Raw genomic sequence first — 26,606 nt, forward strand, 5'->3', positions numbered from 1 at the left:
CTTCCTTTCTTAAATGTGCTAACTTTGTTAAATTCCATAGTTAGAGGTATTCACTACCAAGTCTTCAGAAGGAAAAATAGAAATAAATAAAATGTAGAAATATAAAAAATTCACGCAAGGGAATAATTCAGCACTCCTATCTGTGATGTGAAGTAGTCTTCTCTATGTTAGTCCACATACGATATGCCACAGTGTCTCTTAATACAGATATCTGGGCACTTATTAACAACAAAGTTAGCACATTTAAGAAAGGAAGAAATAAGATAAAAAGGATAAATTTGGTTGAAAGTATGTTATTGCTGTCATTTGAAATCCTGCAAAAAAGAGATTAATCTTGTCCTTACCTGTTTAAGTTACCATAATGTAGAAATCTTTTACTGCTAAGGATGTGAAAGACTAAACTTGCCTTCTACCTTGCTGTATAATTTCAATACTTCATGTCAGAACACTTAAATAAGGAAGCTTTATAAGCACTCGCCAGCACTGTCACAGTGTACATTGTGGATTCAAGTCTTACTCCAAGGATTTGAGCACATAATCTTGGTTGAAATATTAGGAAAGTATAATACTGCCTTTTGGCTAAAATGTTAAAATTAAGTCTGCATCTGCACACTCTGGTGAACATAAGACATTCTCTGGCACAATTCAAAACATTGGGAAGTTCTCTCTTTGTTTGGTCAACACTGCTCCTTGAACAAACACTACTCTTAAAACCATATTATCTTGTCTTTAATTTTAGATTAGATTACATACAGTATGGAAACAGGCCCTTCAGCCTAACAAGTCCACACTGACCCTCTGAAGAGTAACCCACACAAACTCATTCCCCTGACTAATGCACCCAAAATTATGGGAAATTTAGCATGACCAACTCACCTAACCTGCAGGTCTTTGGGAGGAAACTGGAGCTTCCAAAGGAAATCCACACAGACACAGGGATAATGTGCAAACTCCACACAGATAGCCACCTGAGGTGGGAATTGAACCTGGGTCTCTGGTGCTGGGAGGAAGCAGTGCTAACCACTGAGCCACCATGCCACCCTACTTCTTTGTAATTTATGCAGTCTTGCTATAGGCATCGCTTTACATTACAGCAATGAGGAAGATTCAACAAAATTAATCTGCTAAAAGCAATTATGAGGTGACCTGCCATCATTAGAGGCGTTATGCAAATGCCAGTTGTTTCCTTCTCTGTTTGATAATATTAAAATTTGCATCCTTAGATGCAGAACTTCTAGATGTTAATGAGAAGATAATGGATCTAATAATAAACACTAAACTAAACAGTAGTGTTGATTTTAAAGTGGCAGAGTTAATGCTGCTCTTCAGTTTAAAGACAATTCATCTTGTCCAAAGAAAATCTTCTATTCAACAGATAATTCTGAGCATGTGATATACCTTATGACAAAATACAACGGTTCTGTATGAAAGAAGTCTATTTTAGCTCTGTTTCATATTTCTCATGATAAATGCTCTGAAAAGTTAGTATCAATTGCTGGAATTACATTATCTCAATGCTTTTAATTTGATGTGAAAGACTTGTAAAATTTCCTTGAATTAAAAGTGCAAAGCAGTAGGTTATTTTGTTTCAATTGCACAGTTGTATCTGTTGTTTTTAATCGAATTAAACAGGTAACATTTTAAAAAGTAAAATGGCTTAAAGTATCTTAAAATATGCGATTTCCAAAGAAAGAGAAAAAGATCATATTGTCTTTTGTGTGAACTTCAGCCATAATGACTGTGCTGGTGTTGATTAGCAATGCAGTAATTATCATGCACAGTGAGAGTCCACTCTCCACTGCGTGAGCAACAAGAGAATGCAAAGTCATTTCTCATGAACAATGTTTACCCATATCACCTCTTGCAACAATCTTTCACAGCTGTAACAAGGGAAAGCAAAGAGAAGGCCAGAGGACCATACAGATGTTAGAAAGAGAGGATTTCCAATTATCACAGATTCCATCTAACTAGTCGAGGAGAACAGTCTCCATATAACCCATTACTCCTCACGCACTTGTTTATGTGTTGTCGGAATCCTGGAGGCTTTTTTTTTATCTCCTGAAACCAATAGCTACAGGAAATTTCAGCAAGAATCCCTTTCTTCAGTTGAATTCCTTCCCAAATTTCTTAAAGAGATTCTTTCTTGGGTTCCCTGGTAACCATTTTATTCAAGAGCTCAGTCTACTCTGATAGCCATGCTGTGTCTCTGCTTCCGGAATGCAAACTCAGCCTCTGAGTGTGTTAAATGTCTATGGTACTAAACAGCAATAATCAGTGTCAAGGTGTCAGTCAGTCCTGGGCACTTTATATACTTAAGCTTTTAACTGATATTAGTTAGAATGAACCCTTTTTACTGATAATGATCAGTACTGTATGTTGCAACCACAATGTTCAACAAAATCTGTGTCATAAGCCCTGGTGATATGCAAGTTAAAGCTCTCGGTCTGCATTGAGGATGAAGACAACAGTGATTTGCACCCACCACCTTGTTGCCGAGGTTAGGGCTGAGTGCCTGGTTATGAGGATTCACATGAACTCCACTGTTAATCTGAGTGGCAGATTTGATCAGAGGGTAGACCTCTGTTGAGAGGCTACTCTGATGAGAGTAAATTGGGTTCAGAGATTAGGAGAGTGAGAGACGATTGCATCAAATCATACAAGGTTCTGAAGCTGCTTGACAGATTAGGTGCTGAGACAGACACAGAGAATGTGGGAGGCATTGACCAGGTGGTATTGTAGCTAGACTATTAATCCAGAAACAAGCTGAAAATGTGATGCTGGAAAAGCGCAGCAGGTCAGCCAGTATCCAAGGAGCAGGAGAATCGACATTTCGGGCATGAGCCCTTCTTCAGCCCTTCTCCTGCTCCTTGGATGCTGCCTGACCTGCTGCGCTTTTCCAGCAACACATTTTCAGCTCTGATCTCCAGCATCTGCAGTCCTCACTTTCTCCTATTAATCCAGAAACACAGCTAATGTTCTGGGGAGCTAGATATGAATCCTGCCATGGCAGATAGTGGAATTTGAAATCAATTTTGAAAAAAGTGTCTGGAACTAAGAACCTACTGATGACCGTGAATCCATTTTTTATTGTTGGAAAAAACAATCTGATTCACTAGTGTCCTTCAGGGAAGGGAACTGCCATCCTCACCTGGTCTGGCCTGTGTGCGACTCCAGGCAATGTGGTTGACTTTGAACTACACTCTGGGCAATTAGGGATGAGCAATCAATGCTGACCTAGCCAGCGATGCCCTCATCCTGTGAATGAATTAAAAGCAAAATGCTGATGCAATTCAGCAGGTCTGGCCAGCATTTATGGAGAGAGAAGCAGGAGTTGATATTTCGAGGTCAAATTGATGCTTCTTCAAAACTGCAACACCTTGACCTATCCCAAACAGAATTCCAGTTTTGGAGAGGAGTCATACTGCACTCGATACATTAACTCTATTTCTCTCTCCGCAGATGCTGCCAGACCTGTTGAGTTTCTCCAGCATTCTCTGTGCTTACTTAAGAATTCCAGAATTCACAGTATTTTGTTTTCAGTAGGTGCTGAGAGATTGTTTTGTTGGTTAGAAATTTAAAACACAGGGTGAGGGTCCAAGACATTCAAAAGATAAGTGAACGATCATTTATGACTGAGATGAAGAGAGATTACTTCACCCAAATGTTTGTGAATCTTTAGACTTCTCTATCCCAGTGGATACTCATTCACAGAGTACGGTTGAGCCTAGGATGGACAGAGTTTTTGACTATCAGGAATTGAAGGATATCAGCAGCAAGTAGGAAAGTGATTTGGTTTGATTTGATTTATTTTTTGTCACAGGTACCTAAGTATAGTGAAAGGTTTCGTTTTGTATGCAGCTCAGACAGATCATACCATCCAAAGTGCATTAGGGTAAAAGAGGTAAAAACAATGACTGCAGATGCTGAAAATCAAATACTGGATTAGTGGTGCTGGAAGAGCACAGCAGTTCAGGCAGCATCCAACGAGCAGCGAAATCAACGTTTCGGGCAAAAGCCCTTCATCAGGAATAAAGGCAGTGAGCCTGAAGCATGGAGAGATAAGCTAGAGGAGGGTGGGGGTGGGGAGAGAGTAGCATAGAGTACAATGGGTGAGTGGGGGAGGAGATGAAGGTGATAGGTCAAGGAGGAGAGGGTGGAGTGGATAGGTGGAAAAGAAGATAGGCAGGTCGGACAAGTCAAGGAGACAGTAACTGAGCTGGAAGTTTGAAACTAGGATGAGGTGGGGGAAGGGGAAATGAGGAAGCTGTTGAAGTCCACATTGATGCCCTGGGGTTGAAGTGTTCTGAGGCAGAAGATGAGGCGTTCTTCCTCCAGGCGTCTGGTGGTGAGGGAGCGGCGGTGAAGGAGGCCCAGGACCTCCATGTCCTTGGCAAAGTGGGAGGGGGAGTTGAAATGTTGGGCTACGGGGCGGTTTGGTTGATTGGTGCGGGTGTCTCGGAGATGTTCCCTAAAGCGCTCTGCTAGGAGGCGCCCAGTCTCCCCAATGTAGAGGAGACCACATCGGGAGCAACGGATACAATAAATGATATTGGTGGATGTGCAGGTGAAACTTTGATGGATGTGGAAGACTCCTTTAGGGCCTTGGATAGAGGTGAGGGAGGAGGTGTGGGCACAGGTTTTACAGTTCCTGCGGTGGCAGGGGAAAGTGCCAGAATGGGAGGGTGGGTCGTAGGGGGTTGTGGACCTGACCAGGTAGTCACGGAGGGAACGGTCTTTGCGGAAGGCGGAAAGGGGTGGGGAGGGAAATATATCCCTGGTGGTGGGGTCTTTTTGGAGGTGGCGGAAATGTCGGTGGATGATTTGGTTGATGCGAAGGTTTGTAGGGTGGAAGGTGAGCACCAGGGGCGTTCTGTCCTTGTTACGGTTGGAGGGGTGGGGTCTGAGGGCGGAGGTGCGGGATGTGGACGAGATGTGTTGGATGGCATCTTTAACCACATGGGAAGGGAAATTGCGGTCTCTAAAGAAGGAGGCCATCTGGTGTGTCCTATGGTGGAACTGGTCCTCCTGGGAGCAGATACGACAGAGGCGGAGAAATTGGGAATACGGGATGGCATTTTTGCAAGAGATAGGGTGGGAAGAGGTGTAATCCAGGTAGCTATGGGAGTCAGTGGGTTTGTAAAAAATGTCAGTGTCAAGTCGGTCGTCACTAATGGAGATGGAGAGGTCCAGGAAGGGGAGCGAGGTGTCAGAGATAGTCCAGGTAAATTTAAGGTCAGGGTGGAATGTGTTGGTGAAGTTGATGAATTGCTCAACCTCCTCACGGGAGCACGAGGTGGCGCCAATGCAGTCATCAATGTAGCGGAGGAAGAGGTGGGGAGTGGTGCCGGTGTAATTACGGAAGATCAACTGCTCTACATAGCCAACAAAGAGACAGGCATAGCTGGGGCCCATACGTGTGCCCATGGCTACCCCTTTGGTCTGGAGGAAGTGGGAGGATTCAAAGGAGAAATTGTTAAGGGTGAGGACCAGTTCGGCCAAACGAATGAGAGTGTCAGTGGAAGGGTACTGTTGGGGACGTCTGGAGAGGAAAAAACCGAGGGCTTGGCGGCCCTGGTCATGGCGAATGGAGGTGTAGAGGGATTGGATATCCATGGTGAAGATAAGGCGTTGGTGGCCAGGGAAACGGAAGTCTTGGGGGAGGTGGAGGGCGTGGGTGGTGTCTCGAACGTATGTGGGGAGTTCCTGGACTAGGGGGGATGGGACAATGTCAAGGTAGGTAGAGATGAGTTCAGTGGGGCAGGAGCATGCTGAGACAATGGGTCGGCCAGGGTGGTCAGGCTTGTGGATCTTGGGAAGGAGGTAGAACCGGGCAGTGCGGGGTTCCCGGACTATGAGGTTGGAAGCTGTGGGTGGGAGATCTCCTGAGGTGATGAGGTTCTGTATGGTCTGGGAGATGATGGTTTGGTGATGGGGGGTGAGGTCATGGTCGAGGGAGCAGTAGGAAGAGGTGTCCTCGAGTTGGCGTTTGGCTTCAGCGGTGTAGAGGTCAGTGCGCCAGACTACCACTGCGCCCCCTTTATCCGCTGGATTGATGGTGAGGTTGGGATTGGAGCAGAGGGATTGGAGGGCTGCGCGTTGTGAGGGTGAGAGGTTGGAGTGGGGGAGGGAGGACGACAGGTTGAGGCGGTTAATGTCCCGGCGGCAGTTGGAAATGAAGAGGTCGAGGGCAGGTAATAGGCCAGCGCGGGGTGTCCAGGTGGATGCAGTGTGTTGGAGGTGGGCGAAGGGGTCCTCGGAAGGTGGGCGGGAGTCCTGATTGTGAAAGTAAGCTCGGAGGCGGAGGCGACGGAAGAATTGTTCGATGTCACGTCGTGTATTAAATTCATTGATGCGTGGACGGAGGGGGATGAAGGTGAGTCCTTTGCTGAGGACTGATCGTTCGTCCTCAGTGAGTGGGAGGTCTGGAGGGACGGTGAAAACTTGGCAGGGCCGGGAGCTGGGATCTGGTGTGGGTGTGGAGCTGGGAGTGGGGTCGGAGCCAGTACCTGGAGTGGGTGTGATGGTGGGGGGAATGGGGGTGGAGGCATGAGCAGGGGTAATGTTGCCCTCGGGGTTCTGGGGTGTGGGTATAGTGACAGTGGGGTCTGTGGGGGCCGTGTCAGCAGAATGCAGGTGAGTGGCGCTGGTGGGGGCGGAAGTGGTGGTGATCATGGCAGTAGGGGTGGCGGAAGTCACTGAGTGTGTGGCATCAGCGATGATGTGAGGGCCGGAAGTGGCTGTGGGAGTTGCCATGATGTGGGCGGAAGTGACATCATCACTCAGCGTGGGGGTGGTAGCTGCGTCAGCCGCATGGCTAATGGCGTTTCCGAGGCCAGGGGAATCTTCTGGAATGTTTGAGGAGCGCTGGTTATGGAGGTGGGTGGATAAAAGTTTGTTGTACTTACAGTTTTTGATGTTTGAGATGGAATTGAAATACTGTTTGTTGAGAGTATGAATTCTCCTGAGGATGTAGTACAGAGTGGGTCCTTTGCAATTCTGAGAGAGTGTGGCCCTCAGCTGAGGCAGGGCTGACTGTAGAGAGGTTAGGTGACGGCGCATTGCTGCAAGCGTGGAGCGGAGGATCCTGAAGGAGAACTGTTGCTGGTGTTTTTGAATCTGTAATCTGTACTGTTTGTCCTGTTCGGGTCCGAACTCTGCTGGTTTAAAGGTGGTCTGGAGTCCATGTGGGATGAGTTGGTTACGGAGGCATGCACTGAGGAAGCCACCTATCCACTCCACCCTCTCCTCCTTGACCTATCACCTTCATCTCCTCCCCCACTCACCCATTGTACTCTATGCTACTCTCTCCCCACCCCCACCCTCCTCTAGCTTATCTCTCCATGCTTCAGGCTCACTGCCTTTATTCTTGATGAAGGGCTTTTGCCCGAAACGTTGATTTCGCTGCTCGTTGGATGCTGCCTGAACTGCTGTGCTCTTCCAGCACCACTAATCCAGTATTAGGGTAAAAGAGCAGAGCGAGGAATAAAGTGCCACGGCTGCAGATAAGGTATTCAAAGAGTGAGATCAATATTATATTTCAAATTTGAGAGGTCCATTCAGAAGTCTAATAACAGCAGGGAAGAAGCTGTTCTTGAACCTATCAGTATGTGTGTCTAAACGTTTGTATCTTCTGCCTAATGGAAGAGGTTTGAAGAGATTTTAATTGGGGTAAGAGGGGTCTTTGATAATGTTGTTTGCAACCAGAAGTATAGACAGAGTCAATGGATGGAATGTTGGTTCGCATTGGTCTAGGCTGTGTTCACAACTCTCCGTAGTTTCTTCCTGTCCTGGGCAGAGCAGTTACCGTATCAAGCCATGATGCATTTAGATAGAATGCTTTTATGGTGCAACTATAAAAATTGGTAAGAGACTTTAGAGACAGGCTGAATTTCCTTAGCCTCCTGAGGAAATAGAGGCATTGTTGTGCTTAATTGGCCATTGCACCAAGTTGGATGGACCAGGACAGATTGTTGGTTATCGGCACTAATAGCAGCTTGCTGTTGTTGACCACCTTCACGTCAGCACCATTGATGTAGACAGGGGTGTGCCCTTCACCTTTCTTCCTGAAGTCAGCGACCACCTCTTTCGTTTTGTGATGTTGAGAGAGAGATTGCTATCTTTACACCATGCTAAGTGGAGTTGGTACTGAAGATCAGTCAGGATCATATTGATAGGTGGGAGCAGGATTGGCAGGTCCCATAGGTTACTCCTTCTCCTCTCTCTTGTGTTTCATATGTATAATCTCGAAGTATTCTAAAGGATATCGTCTCCTATTGTTAATGTTTGTTTTATAATTGCATAAGTTAATCTCAAATTTAAATTTAAGTTGGATCACCCAAATTCGAATTCAATCCATTTTTTGATGAACTAGCACAGCAAAATAATATCCTTAATATGAGCAGCACACTGTTTACAAACTACAGTTGCCAGCTTATGATTGGATTTGGTGAGAAAAGAAATCAGAGATAATTGTCTGTAATATGTTTTTCAAAATATATTTGAATGGAATTGCTAACTCCTGAACTCCTGATGTCTAATTCCTCAGCCTGATTCAATGTGGAACTATACTCATGGCAAACTATTTAGCAGATGTTTATTTACATTTGATCATGGTGCATCATTCTGGTGGCACTTCTCCGTTACTTCTTCCCCTCGAAAGGAGCTGGAGCACTTGAATGGTGTTGTTTCCATCAACCAATTACATTAAAATTGCTCCCTATGCTTTTAAAGTGATTTTAATATAATGAATTGGTGTCGGAGGTAAAACGATATCATAGAAGAGTAGAACATTAACAAGTTCCACTTCATCCAAAGCAATGCTGTTTGGAGAAAATATCCCAGAAAAATACCTGGGACGAATGCACCTTTGTTTATTTTGTTCTGGTTACTGAGACATTTTCCAATAATATAAGGGTTAGCACTGGGAATGCAATACGTTGGTGGTTCTTTTGGCCACCATCACAGGATGTGATGCAAAATTAGCCTTCCACAGTGTTTTCAACCCAACAATCACAACCTGCATTTATATTACATCTTTAACGTAATTAAGCTTCATGGGAACATTGTCAGACAAAATTTGACACTGAGTCACATAAAGTAATTCTAGAGCAGATATGAACAAAGCTCTATAGGTCTCAAAAAGTTTATTCTTTATACTCCTTTGCCAAAACTATATTTTGTAGATTTAGTTTCACACATAGGGGGTGGTTCTGACTTTGTGAGACAAGTAAGAGTGAATTGATACTTCACTTTACACCTCTCTTATCTTCACGACTGTTGAAGTTAAAACTATATCCTCTCAGTGGAAGTGCTGCCCAACAGGAATATACACAGGCCATCAATGCAATCGTGCCATGCCCTATTCTCTGGCCTATGTTTCCATCCAGTACTCCTTTCTCGTAGGACACACAGTATTAGTGAATTTATGCATTAGTGTGATATCTGTGTGACACACCAGGCCATGTTTCAATAAAGTCACAGCACAGACAGCACTACTGCCTTGACAGCATGTAACAAAATAAATCGGAGATGATTGAACAGAAGGTGACATCAAAAAAGGTGGAAACAGCTAGAAGGTGATTTGTATGGATAATAACTGCATGGAATGGATGGCCTGTTTCTGTGCTCAAGTGACACTTTAGACACAGATGATGGGCACGTTGAATATCTTGCAAAAGTGGTAATGAGAAATGAAAAGTAGTAATGCAAGGGAGAGATTCCACAAATCGTCTTAATGCAATTCCTCTTGTGAAGAAAGCATCAAAAGATGGGAAAGGAAGACTGTGTTTACTCTGTTAGGGTTTTAAAATCCTTAAAAACACATCAGGATGATTGAGTCACCTTCCTATTTTACCCATTCATTTGAGGCCATCCTGCTTAATAGAAACATGAAGCGCTAAAGATTGCGTCATTGGGCCCAGCCTAATGCATGATTGTCGAGTATGACTAAATGCAGGAAGAAGCTAATGGTTTTCACCCTCCCAGTTTGACAACACAGTATTTACTTTAAAAAAGCATTTTCAATTTATCATAGCACCTGCAATTTTCTTTAGACTCTGGTGTGATCAAGATCAGCAATTATTGCTCATCCTTACTTGCCTTTGTAAACGTGGTGGTACACCAAGTCTTGAACCATTGTGATCTGTGTGGTGAAGATGCTCCAATAGTGAATTGTTCGGTATGAACATTTCTTTTTTGTTACACTGTGCTTGATGTTACTTGTGCTTGCAACTATATGCAGCTGGAGGACATTGAATGGATTATGTATAGGCTCATGTGGCCCAGTGGTAGTGCCCCTACCTCTGAGACAAGAGGCCCAGGTTCAAGCCTGGCCTGGTCCAGAGGTTTGTAATGCCGTCTCTGAACAGAGCACATACAATACAACATAGGCAGATACTGAAGTAAGGGTTGAATTCAGAGGTACATACTCATAGTGTGAATAAATCTAAACTGGATCTGGTTACATACTACACTCACTGGCTATCGACAGTATATGGTGAAAAGGTAGACTGTTTTGTTCCAAAGATGAAGATGTTTGTTCACATGAGCTATAGGATTTTATTAAACCCTCCAACAATCTAAGACTAGCCATCTTGAAGCTCATATAAGTACAGTGAAACTTCTAGGCCATCACTTGCAGCCATGGAGATGTACAGCACAAAAACAGACCCTTCAGTCCAAATTATCCATGTCGACCAGATATCCTAACCTAGTCAAGTCCCATTTGCCAGCACTTGGCCCATATCCCTCTAAACCTTTCCTATTCATCTAGATGCCATTTAAATGTTAACAATCACACAACGCCAGGTTATAGTCCAACAGGTTTATTTGGAAGCACTAGCTTTTGGAGTGCTGCTCCTTACAGCTACCTGATTGGACAATAACCTGCTGTTGTGTGATTTTTAAGATTGCCCACCCCAGTGCAACCTCCACATCATGCCTTTTAAACGTTGCAATTGTACCAGCCTCCACCACTTCCTCTGGCAGCTCATTCCATACACGTACCACCCTTTGCAAGAAAAGGCTGCCCCTTAGGTTCCTTTTAAATCTTTCCACTCTCACCCTAAACCTATGCCCTCTAGTTCTGGACTCCCCCACCCCAGGGAAAAAGACCTTGTCTATTTATCCTATCTGGGCACCTCATGATTTTATTAACCTCCAAAAGGTCACCCCTCAGCCTCCCTAATTATCTTGGACCAAATGGCTTTCTAGGTCTCCTTAGTGGGCAGTATTAGGCACAATTATCGGTGTGGGCTTGGAGTCACATATGGACAATGTCGGGTCAATTAGAGGGTGGTACGCGTATGGAACAAGCTGGCAGAGGAAGTGGTGGAGTCTGCTACAATTACAACATTTAAAAGCTATCTGGATGGGTACATGAATAGTAAGGGTTTAGGGGGATATGAACCAAATGTTAGCAAATGGGACTAGATTAGATTAGGATATCTGGTAGGCATGGACGAGTTGGATCGAAGGGTCTGTTTCCATGCTGTACATCTCTGTGACTCTATTATGTTTCTTCTCCTAATTAAACTGATGATTAATTGGCAGTTAGTAGAGAATTCTGGCTTTTTCATGCTGTTGTCCAAACTTCTTGGAAGCTGAATTGAAAGCACCCAAATTCATTTTGTCTAGTTCTAGTACAGCCATGAAAAGCGCATGGTTTCACTTCCTTGGTTAACAATGAATTTAAACTCTGAGTCATTTGTTGAGACTAAGGATACGATGAACAGACTTTTTTTTCTGATGGCAATAATTAAAACTTTCAGTTGGATTTGTATCACACACTCAGGAACTCATGCTAAATAAATGCAGTTGGTAGCTCCACAGGCAAGCATCGTGATGCACATCAGTGGACAAATGCCCAAATTTAGCACATTAAACAATTATAGATTTGAAAACTATTCGTTGGTAGATTTATCACATTTCACTGACTATGAAAAACAAAATATTTTGTGGTTTGATATTTAGTTTGTATAGTTGTATAGTTTTTTAAAAAGTTGCCTTTTCTATTGAGGGAGTCCAGCAAAGGTTCACCAGATTGATTTCCGGGATGGCAGAACTGACCTATGAAGAAAGATTGGATTGCCTGGGCTTGTACTCACTGTAATTTAGAAGAATTAGAGGGGATTTCATGGAAACATGTAAAATCCCGATGGGACTGGACAAGCTAAATGCAGGAAGAATGTTCCTAATGCTGAGAAAGACCAGAACTAGGGGTCACATTCTAAGAGTAAGGAGTAAACCATTCAAGACTCAGATGAGGAAGACTTCCTTCACTCAGAGAGTTGTGAACCTGTGGAATTCTCTCCCACAGGCATCTGTTGGTGCCAATTTGTTAAATATATTCAAGAGGGAGCTGGACATGGACTTTGCGGCTAAAGGGATCAAGGGGTATGGAGAGAAAGTGGGAGTGAGGTACTGAGATTGAATGATTAGCCATAATCATATTGAATAATGGTACAGGCTGGAAGGGCCAAATGGCCTACTTCAGCACCTATTTTCTGTGTTTCTATGTTTTCTTATTAAAAGAATGCTCTCTCGCTCTCGCTATGGTGAAACAACTCACTTTGTCTGAATTCAGTACCTTTATACACAAGTTCTCTAAAGCCCAAGCTTTGGCATCCCACCCACATGTGAAGCAGAGTTATACTGCTGGAATTTATTTGGCTAAAACAGCACAAGTTGTCAAGTGTAGATAGGAACTGCTGTTACGAAGGCAAGTGCAAAGAACTCCCCCTGAGCACAATGGTGGAAAGTAAAATTCACCAGCTTCCAAATCTCACCAACCTCCCACCTCATCCCAAGTCCAGTCCTCCCTCTGCCTCTCATCCCCCTTGACCTGACCTAACCTATCCATCTTCCTTCCCACCTATCCGCTCCATCCTTGTGTCTGCATCCACTTAGCGCCACCTCCCCCACTGTTCCCCCGCCCCCCACCTCATTTATTTGCCGCCCCTTTTCCCTCCCCCAGTCCTGATGAAAGGTTCTGACCTGAAACATTGCTCCTCTGATGCTGATGGATGAGCTGTGCTTTTTCCAGCTCCGCTCTTTATCCACTCTAACTCTACAGCATCTATGGTTCCCATGATCCACTGTCGTAACTTGATTGTCAACGACAAATGTTGCGAGTTCCAATATTACCACCCTGCATTTGTTTTATCATAAATCTGTTCAAGTGCATTGGCATCTCTTGCGCTCTCCAGATCTCAATTAGCAAGTCAGTCAGCTGGATATGGTTAAAAGCGATGTTTACTCTGCAAAAGTGTTTTCATTGAAATCAGGGTATGTTCCAAAATATAAATGTGCAACTAATAAAACAAGCTCATAAAAAATTTAAAAAGCACAGATGTCGAAGTATTTGACTTAAAATTCCTTTACCAGTCGGAGGTCCCAAATTTGACACTGAAACCCAATTCTGGGTGAATGCCTCATTTCCAGAGATACCATCTTCCAGATCAAACATGGAACTGAAACCCCATTAGCTTGCTCCAATAAATGTGAAAGATCCTGTGACACTATTTTTCACAACAGTTATCTTTAGTGTCCTCATCAACATTTGTCCTTCAGTCAAAATTACAAAAGTGATCATTTGGACTCATAGACCCACATGGATCAACGCAGAAAAAGGCCCTTCAACTCATTGCATCTGTGGCTGGTCAGAAATAACCACCTAATGAGTCTTCAGTGATTCTTGCACTTGTCCCACAGCCTTTTATATCTTTGAATCGCAAGTGCATCTCAATACTCCTTCCATATTATGAAGGTTTCTGCCTTTCCTACTCTTATAGGCAGTGAGTTTCAGGTTTCCACCCCACCCTCCAGGTAAAAATGTTTTTCCTCACATCCCCCCGACATCTTCTGCCCCTTACCTGAAATCTATGCTTCCTAATCATTGATCCCTCTGTCAAGGGAAAAGATATCTTGTAGTCTACCCAATCTACACCCCTCATCATTTTATAAGGAAAACAATCTCAGTCTGTCTAATCTCTCTTCAAAACTGAAACTTTCCAGTCAACATCCTGGTAAAACCCTCTCCAGTGCAACCACATCCCTCCTATAATGTGGATTTCAGAACTGCACACAATATTCAAATCAACACTTTATAAAGTCCCAATGTAACCTTCTCACTCTTAAACTTTACGCCTCTGTGAATAAAGATAAGTAATCCATGCGACCTCTGATCCAGGGCGATGGTCTAGTGGGTTTTTTTCTCGCTGGATAGTTAATCCAGAACTCAAACAATGTTCTTAGGGCTCTGGGGTTCAAATCTCACCTTGGCAGATGGCAGAATTTAAATTCTATAAATATCTGGAATTAAGAATCTAATGATGACCATAGATCCATTGTTGATTGCCAGGAAAAACTCATCTGGTTCACTAATGCCCTTGAGGAAAGGAATCTGCTGCCCTTACCTGGTCTGTCCTACATGTGACTCCAGACTCAAAGCAATGTGATTGACTCTTAACTGCCCTCTGGACAATTAAGGACAGGCAGTAAATGCAGCCTTCATCCTGTCAATGATTTTTTTTAAATTCCACTTTGTCCACCAGTCCTGATACCTGAGGGACTGGTGCACATGTATACAAAGGTCCCTCTGACCCTTGGTGCTTCCCAGGGTCCCACTATTCATCCTGTATTCTCATGCCTGGTTTGTCCTGTCCAGTACATCTCCTCATATTTATCTGGATTAAATTCTATTTGTCCATCTATATACAGAGTCAAAAAGTGTGGTGCTAGAAAAGCACAGCCAGTCAGGCAGCAACCGAGGAGCAGGAGAATCAACGTTTCGAGCATAAGCTTTCATTAGGTGTAAGCTTTTCCTGATAAAGAGCCTATGCTCAAAATGTCGACTCCCCAGCTCCTCGGATGCTGTCTGACTGGCTGAGCTTTTCCAGTGCCACACTTTTTGACTCTGATCTCCAGCCTTTTGTAGTCTTCACTTTCTCCATCTATACCCAGCTGAGCGTATCACCCAGTGCAGTGAGGCTCCATTATCCTCAAGGATAGCTTCCTCCGGCTCAGTGTCCTCATCCTCCTCATCCGCCGACTGCTCCTGCTCATCTCGCTCCTTGGCAACTACCACATCACTTTGTTACCTGTTCCAATTATGTAGGGGACAGAACGCCAAGATATTACAACTGTCTCAATCTGGATTCTTACTGGAGGGCTACGTCAGACTGTTGCAAGCTGGGAAAATACATCTTCAGAATCCCTACTGTCTGTCCCACTGCAGACCTGCACTTCTACAAAAAAGTGGTAATTCATGATCCTTTGTGAGAAGTAATTTCGCCTTCTCTCTAGCTTAAATATGCTACTTTTTATTTTGAGACAATGACCTCGCGTTCCAGATTGCCCCATATGAGGAAACATCTTCTCAACATCTACTTTGTCAACTGCCTTTAGCATCTTACGTACTCAATCCTGTTGTAGAAGTCATACAATTCTACACCATTTGACAAATTTTATCTAGTCCTCCTATCCCATTCCAGCTTGGAAATACCACCACAATAAATATCAAGAACTATGATCCTATATATCCATAGTATTATTGATTCTTGCAGTAGTTTATTTATTTTAAATGGTTTAGATTAGATTAGATTAGATTACTTGCAGTGTGGAAACAGGCCCTTCAGCCCAACAAGTCCACACCAACCCTCTGAAGAGCAACCCACCCAGACCCATTCCCTACATTTACCCCTTCACCTAATACTACAGTGTAATTTAGCATGGCCAATTCACCTAACCTGCACATTTTTGGACTGTGGGAGGAAACCCACACAGACACGGGGAGAATGTGCAAACTCCACATAGACAGTTGCCTGAGGTGGGAAATGAACCCAGGTCTCTGGTGCTGTGAGGCAGCAGTGCTAACCACTGTGCCACCATGCCACCCATCAAAGGATGGTTTAGAGTTTGTGTAAATTTAATACTCCACAACTTGAATGGTTAAACGCTTACTTGATCTCCAATCTCTGAAAATTGTAACAAAAACTTAATATTTTTCCTGTTTATTAAGTTTGCATATATTCAAAGCTGTATTTTGATGTCTATTTATCCTGCTTATCATCCAGCAAGATTTTGTTTAACTAGGATCGGGCGTGGGTCTGGGCCTGGGTGAATACGGAACTCAGAACATAAAATATTGAATATAGAACAGTACAGGCCTTTCGGCCTTCAGTGTTGTGCCAACCTTTTATCCTATACTTAGTTCAAACTAACCTACATATTCTTCTCTTTACTATCATCATCCATGTGCCTATCCAAGTGTCGCTAAAATGTCCCTAATGTATCTGACTCTACAACCACTGCTGGCAATGCATTCCAAACACCCACCACGCTCTGTGTAAAGAACCCATCTCTGACATCTCCCCTAAATTTTCCTCCAATCACCTTAAAATTATGCTCCCTCATGATAGCCATATCTGCCCTGGTAAAAAGTCTCTGGCTATCCACTCTACCTATGCCTCTCATCTTGTACACCCCTATGCTCTTTGCAGGGTCAGTATGGATTTGATGAGCTGAATGGCCTTTTTGACACTGGAAAGATTCTATGATTCTTTTTCTCAATTGTGTTGATGTAACAAAGCTCTTTCACTAATTTCCATGGATTACCTTGGAATGGGAGCAAGACTGAAGTTGCAACACAATGAATAAAGTCACTTGATCTTGCTTCTTTATGTGTTTGTTATTTTACAAAGAAGTGGACTTGATGCCTGTGGCATGTATTCGATTCTTTCCACCTGATTATCCCTTGTGCACTGTTCATATGATGATTAACAGGCAGACGGTGAAACTTAACACATAAGATGCTCCAGAAACAAACTTGACACACTGAGTGAGAAAATCCACTGTTTTCAATCAAAAATTAATATCATATTCAAGGCTACAGGAATGTGAAAAAAATATTGCATTGACAAAAATTCCCACAGTAAATAAGAAATGTTGGAAATAAACATTGATTCTAGAGTTGAGGGGGTTGGCTTATGAGGAAAGACTGAACAGACTGGGATAATATTCATTGGAATTCTGAAGAATGAGGGGGGATTTTATAGAAACATATAAAATTATGAAAGGAATCGATAAGACAGAAGTAGAGAGAATGATTCCACTGGCGGGTGAAACTAGGACAGGAGGGCATAGCCTCAAAATTAGTGGGAGCAGATTTAGGACTGAATTGAGAAGGAACTTCTTCATCCAGAGGGTGGTGAATCTACGGAACTCCCTGCCCAGGGAAGTAGTTGAGGTGAAGGGTTATGGTGAGAGGGTGGGTAGGTGGAGCTGAGAACACAAAGAGATCAGTCATGATCTTATTGAATGGAGGAACAGGCTCTAGGGGCCAGATAAATTGATGTTTTGGACTGGAACCCGAAACGTCAATTTTTCCTGCTCCTTGGCTGCTGCCTGACCTGCTGTGCTTTTCCAGGATCACACTCTCAATCTGATCTCCAGCATCTGCAGACCTCGCTGTCTTCAAGGGGCCAGATAGCCTACACCTGCTCCTTGGTCTGATGTTCTGATAAAACGACACAGTGGCTCAGTGGTTGGCACTGCAGCCTCACAGCACCACAGGTCCAGATTTGATTCCAGCCTCAGGCAACTGTCTGTGTGGAGTTTGCACGTTCTCCCTGTGTCTGTGCAGGTTTCCTCCAGGTGCTCCGGTTTCCTCCCACAATCCAAAGATGCGGAGTTAGGTGGATTGGCCATGCTAAATTGCCAGTAGTGTTAGGTGCATTAGTCAGGGGAAATGTACAGAAATAAGAGAGTGGGTCGTGGTGGGTTACTCTTCGGAGGGTCAGTGTGGACTTGCTAGGCCGAGTGGACTGTTTCCACACTGTAGGAATTCTAAGTTTTAAAAAAAAACCCAAAGGGTTATAGATGCAGGAAACCTGAAACAAAAACAGAAATTGCTGAACAATCTCTACAGATCTGACAGCATCTGTGGAGAGAAATCAAAGTTAATATTTCGGGTCAAGTGACCTTCTTCAGAAGTTGAAATGATGCAGTCAATATTTTGCTTCCGTTTCATGGTGGAGGACACTAGTACCAATGAGATCTTGATCACATGGCCCAGTGGCCCGAGGAATGGCAGATGAAGTTTAATGCAGATCAATGCAAGTTGTTGCATTTTGGTAAGACAAAGCAGGCCAGGGCTTACGCAGTTAATCTAGAGCCCTGGGGAGTGTTGTTGAGCAGAGAGACCTATGGGTGCAGGTGCATAGCTCCTTGAAAGTGTGTCACAGGTAGACAGTGTGGTGACGAAAGCTGGCACACTTGCCTTCATTGGTCAAAACCTTGAGTTGAAGAGTTGGGATGTCACTTTACAGCCATACATGACTTTGTTGCAGCCATTTTGGAGCACTGTGTACAATTCTAGTTGCCCTACTATAGGAAGGATGTTATTAAACTGGAAAAAGGTGCAAAACAATTTATGAGCATGTTCTGAGACTGCAAGGTTTGAGTTTAAGGACAGACTAGATAGGATAGGACATATTTCCTTGTAGCACAGGAGGCTGGGAGGTAATGTAGAGGTTCATAAAATCATCAGGGGCATCAATAAGATGATTAGCCAAGATCTTTTCTTAGTCTAGGAGTAGTGGGGGTGGGAGTGGTCAAACACTAGAGGATGGAAGTTTAAGGTGAGAACAGAAAGATTTAAACGACATCTGAGGGCAACCATTTTTCACACAGAGAATGGTGTATTTTTGGAATGAGCTGCCAGAGAAAGTCTTAGATGCAGGTGCAATTCCAACATCTAAAAGACATTTGGACAGCTACATGGATAGGAAAGGTTGAGAGGGATATGGGTCAAATACAGGCAAATGGGACTAGTTTGGTTTAGGAAACCTGGCCCGGCATGGACGAGTTGGGCCGAATGGCCTGTTTCTGTATGTCAAAAGTCTATGACTCTAAACTCTTTCTAATGGTCATTAAGAATTTTCAGACTGTACTTCCCTGGACAATTTGTCAGCACCAACATTCCACGAAGGTTGAATGAGATGAATGATCAAGTAAATGTTTTCTTTGGCTGATTTGGACAGAGTAGAAATTTTGGTCAGTGAACCAGAAATTCTGTTCTTATTTGAAGAGTATGATTGATTTAAGTGTTTCAATTGGAATGGGAACAAGGGACATTCCATGACTATAAGCAGACAGACTCTCCTTGTTGTTCACTTGCTTCTACTGGATCATCTGTGAAGAGCAAATAATGGAAAACCCAGCGGAAGTAAGATGTCTTTCTCATTATCTGAAATTGTTTGAATTAATGGATATAAATTGGTCATTGACAATGGGACAGGCTACCTTACAACCCACAATGACCTGCCTGTTTCCTTTACTCATTCTCCTCATGCCATCCAATAGAATAGGCAGAAGTGGGTACTGCAGATGCTCGAGAATAGAGTCAGGATTAGAGTGGTGCTGAAAAAACACAGCAGGCCAGGCAGCATCCAAGGAGCAGGAAAATTGATGAAAGGCTTTTGCCTGAGGCATCGATTTTCCTGCTCATCGGATGCTGCCTGGCCTGCTGTGCTTTTCCATCCAGTACAATCATCTAATCATTTAATTTTACAGCACAGAAGGAGGCCATTCAGCCCATCATGTCTGTCCAGTTAGTCCCATTCTCCAGGCCTATCCCTGTTGCCTTCTAATTTCCTCACTTTCAAATATGTATCCAGCTCTTTTGAAACCTTCCATGTAATCCATCTACAGCACTCTCCCAGGCAATGCATTCCAAATCCTAACAACTCTCTGACAAAAGACATTTCTCCTCATCTCACTCCTCACTCTCTTGTTGACAGTCTTGAAATTGTGATCACTGGTTATTGATATACCAAACAGTGGAAAAGTGTTGCGATTTCAAAACTGTTCCTAATTTTGAACACCTCAATAAGTAGTTGAAAGACTTATAGTGGCAGGGTCAATAACAACGGGTACACAATAAAGGTGAAAGAACTTTAAAGGGGTATTGATGTAAAATGTTTTCATGCAGAGGGTGGCGAGAATGCACTGCCTGGGGGTGTAGTTGAGGAAGGAAACCTCACAGTCTTTATAAAATATTTGAATGCACATTTGAAGTGTTGTAGCTATGGGTTAAATGCTGGAAAGTGGAACCAGGGTAGATTTTGTGTCATTTTCTGATACAGACAGGAAGCAGAAGAGCTTCTTCTGTACCCTATGATTTTATGATTCCAGAGCCAGATGTAGATCTGGATTGATCTATTACATTCTACTCATTGAGCTTGGCTTGCTTCCATTCCAATTGGATGAACACATAAAAAGAGCGAAAAGCCAGTACAAAATTGAACTGTAGGTCCATTCTCCTTCAATCCCGTGTTATAAGAAAATCGTGTAATAGCAGCACCATTTAAATTATTGGGGCTGGAATCCCATTATAATCAATAATCAATGCAACTTAGAAACAGTGTCCCTAATTCATCAATCGAATCAAAGTGAATTTGAGTTAATGAAAGACACATTATTGCAGAACGATCTGTATCTGATGTACTTCATAGAATAAGAGCCCATATTATTGGGGGTAGTATATTGGAATGGATAGAGGATTATGGAAATAGCAGAAGACTGAGAGTTGGGATAAGACGGGCCATTTTCAGGATGGCAACCTGTAACTGTGGTATGTAACAGTGATTAATGCTGGGGCCACAATTGTTTACAAATATATATTGATGATTTAGGTGAGGAAATTGAATGTACTCTATCGCCAAGTGTGTGGATGACACAAAAACAAATGGTGGACACATTGGTTAATACATTAACTCTGTCTCTCTCTCTCTCTCTCTCTCTCTCCACAATGTGGAGGTGCCAGTGTTGGAAGGGAGGGGGAAACCAGGTCAGAAGTCACACGACACCAGGTTATAGTCCAACAAGTTTATTTGAAATCACAAGCTTTTGGCGTGCTGCCCCTTCGTCAGGTGAAGTGGAGTCATCTCTCTCCACAGATGCTGCCACACCTTCTGACTTTCTTCAGCACTTTCTGCCTTTGATTCAGGTTTCCAGTATCCGCTGTTCTTTGTTTGATGTAAGGGTTTTGAGTAGGAAGGTGGAGTTGAGGATTATCAGACCAACCATGATCTCATTGAATGACAGAGATTCTCCTATGTTTAATGGTCTTATGTTTTTTTGAAAAGTATGCTTGAATTAATTACCAAGTTTCCTTGAGGCCATGAGGAAAATTAATGAAAGTGTTACAACTCACTAAAGGTAGAAGAGAGCTGAATTTTGGCTTATATCAAAACATTATAAAAAATACAAATACAAAAAAAAACTATATCTAATGTCCTGAATTAGATCTATATGGCTTCTTTCCCTATGCAAAAGGCTCTGAGATAAGATTTATTCTTGTTTTATATTCTTTACACCTCCCCATCCCCGCACCCCCCCCGCCCCCCCAAACATTCCCCAACTTAACCTTTGTTAGGTTCTCAGTTTCCTCTTCCTCATGTAACTGATGTGAAGTTAAGTTCCAGATATTCCAGGAGAACATGGCGTAGGTGAGGTTCAAATTCCCCCCAGTGCATGTGGAGACTGTCAACAGGCACCTCCGTATATAACCGGGCTGTCAACACACCAAATCTGGCAAACCTACTTTCCAGGTCTGTGTTCTCTTTGAGGAGGGTAACTTAATCAGATGGTACTCAGGCTGTCAAAGCACACAGAACAAAGAACAGTACAGCACAGTTCGGGATGCCTCTTAAACATTGCTATGGTTTCACTCTCAATCACCTCCTCTGGTCGTGTTCCAGGTACTTATCACCTTCTGCCTAAGAAAAAATTTGCCTTTCACATCTCTTTAAAATTTTTCTCCTTTCGCCTTAAACCTATGTCCCCTAGTAATTGACTTTCTAGCCTGGGAAAAAGATTCATACTCACCATTCTATCCACCTGTCTCATAATTCTTTCGGGTCGTCCCTCAGCCTCCAATGTTCAAGTGAAAACAAATCTGTCATTTCTCAGCCTATCTATAGCCTGCTGTATCCTCTGGCAATCCTCCTCACTATCCATAGCTTCCCCAGTCTTTGTGTCATTCGTAAACATACTAATCAGGCCGCTTACATTCTCCTCCCAATTACTTATATCTATTCAAACAACAGGGCTCCCAGCACTGATCCCTGTGGACCACCAGTGGTCACAGATCTCCAGTCAGAAAAATACCTTTCCATCACAACCCTCTGTCTTTTACGACAAAGCCAGTTTTCTGTTCATCTTACCAGCTCACTGCAGATCCAATATGACTTCACTTCTTGTATCAGCTTGTCATAAGAGATTTTGTCAAAGGCCTTGCTAATGTCCATATAGACACACTCTGCCCTCATTCATCATTTTTGTCACTTTTTCAAAAATTTCAATCAAGTTTGTTAGGTATGACCTTCCCTGCACAGACCATGCTCCTTATTGCAAATATGAGAAGTTACTATCCCTAAGAATCTTCCCCAATAATTTCCCAATCACTGACATCAGGCTCACTGGCCTGAAATTTCCCAGATTATCCCTGTTGCCCTTCTAAGACAAAGGAACAACATTGGCTATTCCCCAGTCCTCTGGGTCATCTCCTGTGTCCAAAGAGGATACAAAGATTTCGTACTCGGGTACAGCAATATCTTCACCTGCCTCGCTCAGCATTCTGGGACTGATCCCAATCAGGTCCTGAGGACTTGTCTCCCTTATTGCTTATTAAAATACCTCCTCCTTTTTCATATTGACATGCTCTAGAATGTCAATATACCCCTCCTGAGACTCGCCATCCACCATATCCCTTTCCTCTGTGAATACCAATGCGAAATATTCTTTAAGGATCTAATCTACTTCCTCTGGCTCCATACATCAATTCCCTCCTTTGTCCTTGAATGGGCCTATCCTTTCTCTAGCTACCTGCTTCCTCCTTATATATGTGTAAATTGCCTTTAGATTTTCCTTATTCCTGTTTGGCAAAGACATTTCATGATCCTTTTAGCACTCTTAATCCCTTGTTTGAGTTCTTTCGTCTGTCTTTGTATTCTTTGAAAGCTCTGTCTGGCTTTGGTTTCCTAAACCTTACATATGCCTCCTCTTTCTTTTTATCTAAACTCTGAATTGCTGTTATCATCATGACTCCTGACTCTTGCCATCCTTATCCATCATTTTCACAGGACCATGCTGGTCCTGAACTCTAATCAACTGCTCTTTAAATGATGCCCACCATGACAGGTAAAGACTTACCTCAAACAACTGCCCCCAGTTCCTGCCTCATATTGTGATCATTAGCCTTCCCCAAATTTAGTACTTTCACCCAAGGACTACTCTTATCCTTATCTACCAGTAATTTAAAACTTTCAGAATTATGGTCACTGCTCCCAAAATGCTCCCTCACTGAAACTTCAATCACCTGACTGGGCTCATTACTCAGTACCAGGTCTAGTACAACCCCTTCCCTAGTTGGACTATTTACATATCATTTAAAAACAACATCCTGGATACATGTAACAAACTCCCCCATCCAAGCCCCTGGCACTAAGGTACTCCCAGTCAATATAGATGAAATTAAATCACTCACCACAATAATCCTGTTCTTTTCACATTTTTTCCATAACCTGTTCACATTTTTGTTCCTCCTTGACCCACTGGCTATTGGGAGGCCTGTAGTACAGCCATGTAAAAGAGATTGCATCCTTCCGATCCCTGACCTCTACCCATAATGTCTTGCCAAGGTGTCTTCCCTCAGTACAGCTGTAATATTCTCCTTGATCAGTAACACAACTCCCCCAGCACTTTTACATCCCACTCTGTCTCACCTGGAACATCAGTATCCCAGAACGTGAAGGTGCCCATCTCGTCCCTCTCTCAGCTAAGTCTCTAACAGCTACGACATCATGGTTACGTGTATTAATCCAAGCTCTAAATTAATCTGCCTTACCTGTCATACTCCTCGTGTTAAAACAAATACACATCAGACAACTAGTCCTGCTGTGATCAGTAATCTCTCCCTGAGGTAAAAACAATGACTGCACATGCTGGAAAGCAAATACTGGATTAGTGGTGCTGGAAGAGCACAGCAGTTCAGGCAGCATCCGACGAGCAGCGAAATCGACGTTTCGGGCAAAAGCCCTTCATCATTCCTGATGAAGGGCTTTTGCCCGAAACGTCGATTTCACTGCTCGTTGGATGCTGCCTGAACTGCTGTGCTCTTCCAGCACCACTAATCCAGTAATCTCTCCCTGTCTGTTCTTCCTCTAAGTCTTATTGTTCTTAGTCTCAGATGTCTCCTCAGTCATTTCACTTGCAGACCTACTACACTGGTTCCCACCCCATTGCCACACTAGTTTAAACCCTCCAGATTGGCATGAGCGAACCTCCCTGCCAAGATATTGGTGTCCCTCCAGTTTAGGTGTAACCTGTCCTTCTTGTTCAGGTTACCATCAATATAATGCTAACACATTTAGCAGAATCACTCACAACCAAGACACAAAAGCTCACTAATCAAGCAAAAAACTAGAGTTGTTATGTGGAATGTTTATTTTTTGTTTTCATTTCCAATTATGTTACATTTTACAAGCTGGCCTAAACCTCCAAGGTGAGGCAAGATGCATAAAAATAGAAGTAATGAGAATTATTTGCTTGAAAACACTTTCATGTTTGTTGTTTAAAAGTTGATACAATCTCTGGAGTGCTAGGGAACTGAAAAGATCCTTTGCAATAAAAAATAAGATTTTACATATAAAACATGGCTTTCACCAGGATGAACAGTGTTTTCAAAAGACTAATATGTTGCTGTCCAAATGGAAAACTCAGCAGAATCACAGAATGCAATTCTTAAACTATCAATAATACTTTTGTAATCATAAGAAATCAAAACGCGATTTAATTCACTCATAACCGTGGCTGATTGAAATGCAAGTTATTTTGGCTTACAATTCTGCTTTTGCATGATTATCCTAATGATCAACTGTTTACAAACAAGAGAGTAATGAGTAAACATTTTAGTTGGCCTCTACAGAGTCTACATTGAGGCACCAATCTTTGAAATAGGATTTGACTCGATTTGGAAGTCTAGATGCTTTTGTGGGCTGACAGGCACAAAAATGTGCCAAGAAAATGAAAATTATTATGAATTTGCTGGAATTGTAGCTGCGTTCACCAGAGTAAATAAAGAATAGCAAAAGATGATGTAGTCATGTTTTAGAATGGTGTTTGAATTTGCAATCTGTAAATTCAAAGGTGAAAGTTTGGCCAGCTGAGCCAGTCCCAGGTGCAACTTTAGGTTATAAACTATACACAGACTCAATATTCAAAGCTCACTCTCTTGTATAGGCTTAAAATCGGGCCTGCCCCATATATACGTATGCACACACACGCAAATACATCCACACATGCACACATATACATACATACCTGCTCACACAAATGCACACATATACACGCACACAGAGATACAAATGCAGACAGAAATGTATACACACTTGCACACACACATACATAGATATGCATGCAAACTCATACACACATGCATATACATTCAGGCTTCTGATTTAAGTGCACTTGAGCAATTATTTCAAGAGATTAAAATCCTTTTTCTGAAAATTCAAGTTTGAAATCAAAATCAACTAGATCTTCATACAACAATTGGCACAGAGGCTCAGTGGTTAGCACTGCTGCCTCACAGCACCAGCAACTTGGGTTTGATTCCAGCCCTGGGCAACAGTCTGCACAGAGTCTGCACTTTCTCCCTGCGTCTACGTTAGCGTGCTCCGCTTTCCTCCCACAGTCCAAAGATGTTTAGTTCAGTGGATTGACCATGCTAAATTGTCCAGGGATGTGCAGGCTAGGTAGATTAGCCATGGGAAAACGTGAGGGCAGAGGTGTGTGTCTGGGTAGGATGCTTTTTGGAGGGTTGGTGTGGATTTGATGGGCTGAATGGCCTGCTTCCATACCATAGGAATTCTTTGAATTGGAATTATGTCCTGTACTTACATAGTCCTGCACTGTATGGCTCCTATTGGAAACATTTCAAATTCTCTCATCCTAAAATTTTAAAAATCCTGCTTTGACGCACAAAGTATGCAAGCTGGCATTTAAATACGCTCTGTGGAAATGGAATGATTAGGATTATAAGAATACAACCTGATCATAAGTTATAAAGAGTATTATTTATCTCTTAGACATCGGTGAATTACTTGAAGATGTGTGTCGAGAGTGTGGTGCTGGAAAAGCCCAGCAGGGCAGGCAGCATCTGAGGAGCAGGAGGATCGACGTTTCAGGCAAGAGCCCTTCATCCATCGATTCTCCTGCTCCTCGGATGCTGCCTGACCTGCTGTGCTTATCCAGCACCACACTCTCGACTCTGATCTCCAGCATCTGCAGTCCTCACTTTCTCCTAGTTGAAGATGTGTGCCAGGCCAAAATTGGTTAGAATGTAAAAACTATGACTGGATCTTGGAAATGTGGCCAAGCTGTTGGTCACGTTACACTTTGCGTAACACTACATTCATTTCCAGGCATGGAGAATATTGCAAAACTGCATTATAAAAAAAATTGAATCAAAATAAACCACTTTCTTCAATCCCCTCACATAGTTATAGCTATTTTGGAAATCGATTTCATACTAATTTTCAGTC

Source organism: Chiloscyllium punctatum, chromosome 6 (assembly GCF_047496795.1).
Source record: "Chiloscyllium punctatum isolate Juve2018m chromosome 6, sChiPun1.3, whole genome shotgun sequence".
NCBI classification, from domain to species: domain Eukaryota; kingdom Metazoa; phylum Chordata; class Chondrichthyes; order Orectolobiformes; family Hemiscylliidae; genus Chiloscyllium; species Chiloscyllium punctatum.